This window comes from Aythya marila (assembly GCF_965140915.1).
Source record: "Aythya marila genome assembly, chromosome: 3".
NCBI classification, from domain to species: Eukaryota; Metazoa; Chordata; class Aves; order Anseriformes; family Anatidae; genus Aythya; species Aythya marila.
In genome coordinates, this window is record NC_139044.1 from 23,214,096 (window position 1) to 23,216,297 (window position 2,202).

Sequence of the window (2,202 nt, forward strand, 5' to 3'; positions counted from 1 at the left end):
TAAGCCATGATCCTGCAAGTTTAAGGATCTTTAAATAGGTTGGGCTCTGTTGTATGTGAATTAATTGTTAGCATAGCTGATAAAACAGTAAACAGAATCCTGGATTATGAAAGTGTTTGGGAAAAGAACTGTGTGTGTATGGGCAATGTATATCACAAGACAACCTCACTGGTGGATGACTGCATTCCCTGGCACAACTGTAAGGCACACACTATACTTCAGTTACTGCTAATTCATTAAATTAGTTGGCACCACAAAGAGAGAATTATGGTATTAAGCATAAGACTTGCATTGAAGATAATGCAGGGCCTGGTACTCCTCATTTCTCCTGGGGGACTCTGAATGCATTCTCCAAATCCTCCGTGCCACTGCCTCTGCATGCCTGATGGTAATTTCACCCTCACAAGAAGGCTGAGAAAGTAAACATGTTTAAGGTGAACTGAAGTCTTCGTCTGGGATTTATAAAGTAAATGCAGCTTTTTTATAAAGTATGTTGTGATATTATGGATAATGAACATGAGGCTTCCTGTAGCTGAGGTTTTTATGTTTTCCATTTAAGTCGCTGCTTTCAGCTACTTAGAACACTGGCAAGTATCAACTGTGATGGCTGAAACTTACCATTCAGGGTATTTATCTCACCTCAATACTTTTGGAAAACTCTAGCCAAAGTAACCCAGTCAGGAGAAAAGCATACCATTTTATTTTGTCTTAAAAACGTTTACAGCCTTTTTTATTATTATTATTTTTAAATCCTAGAATATCTGTATGCTAAAAAAATGAAGACGGTATCATGAATGCTGATATCAAGGAGTTACCTTTTGCTGTTCGTAGAACAAGCCTTCTGAAACTTCTGAAAATTGTTTTGCATTTGTTCAGTCAAGAATGGACATGCTCAGATTAAACTTGTGTTATGTGATGAAGAGCTGTGTAGGAAAAAATGGGGGGCATCCCTGTGGTAAGGTACCAGGGAGTAAGGGAAACTAGAACCAACACTGTGCTGGTTTTATCCTGCTGGGAAGCCAAACCCCATCACAGCAGGTCTCTCACTCCCTGTCCTCAAAGGAAAAGGGAGAGAAAATAAGATGAAAAGAAAAAGAAGGGCTCACAGGTTGAGATAAGGATGGGGAGGTCACTCAACAATTATTGTCAAGGGCAAAACAGACTCAGCATAGGGAAATTAATTTGCCTATCACTAGCAGACTAAAGCAGTGAGAAGCTAAAAGCAAACTAAAAACACTTTCCTCCCCGTCCACCCTCTTCTGCCTCCCATGTGGTGCAGAGGAACGGGGAATGGGGGCTGCAGTCAGTCCCTGATGCTTCATCTCTGCTGCTCCTTCATGGTCCCTCTGCTCCTACTCCACATGGGGTCCCTCCCATGGGATGCCGTCCTTCCCGAACTGATCCTATGTGGGCTGCTGCTTTTCAAGCATTGCTCCCACACGGCTCCGTCCCACGGGGTCCATCCATCCATCCCCCAGGAGCAAACTGCTCCAGCACGGGTCCCCCACGGGTGGGCAGCAGCTCCCCCCCAGACCTCTGCTCCTGCGTGGGCTCCTCTCCATGGGCTGCAGCTCCGGCCCAGGGCCTGCTCCTGCGGGGGCTCTCCATGGGCCGCAGCCTCCTCCATGGACCTCTGCTCCAGTCTGTGGATCTGGAACTCCAACCCATCTAATGAAACAAACACATGTTGGTAACACGTGAAAGGATATCAATTTAATTTCCTTAAAAAGCTATGATATCCTAATATATATATAATATACAACTATTATTAATAACAGATTTGATGTTGACCTTGCAGCCATTGCTCATCTGTTTTGACCTCTTGCATTTTAATACAGTCTTTATTTCTGCCACCTCATGCAGAGGTTCCTCCAACTCATCTGGTGCATAGGAATTACTTCAACCTTTTATTCTTAGCATTGGTAAGCATTCATGTGGTCATAGTCCCTAAGTCAGTGGGTGTTGTGTAAGCACATAAGAGAGCCAATCTATTCACTTACAACTCTGCAATCTAAAGAATCTAGACTGTAATTCAATAGCTGGAACTTTTCTCTGCAGTGCCAGAATTAAATTCAGCCACAATCCCCAGCTTATCATACTAGTCATCCTTTTTTGTTTTTTCTTCACTACTTAGGATTTTATTTTTTTTATTTAGTTTAAGTTCACCCTTACCCTTTTTCCATAGGAATGGGAGCATTCTAT

The 2,202-nt window shown here is 42.9% G+C and overlaps 1 long non-coding RNA gene across 1 annotated transcript; it reads right to left on the minus strand.

The window, feature by feature from the left end:
* Window positions 1–370: 370 nt before the first annotated feature.
* Window positions 371–1,855, minus strand: LOC309875914. The gene is made up of 3 exons (XR_014317094.1): window positions 1,792–1,855; window positions 1,535–1,668; window positions 371–411 (listed from the first exon to the last, which is right to left on the minus strand). It is a non-coding gene; the product is annotated as an uncharacterized lncRNA (long non-coding RNA).
* Between the last annotated feature and the right edge of the window lie 347 nt (window positions 1,856–2,202).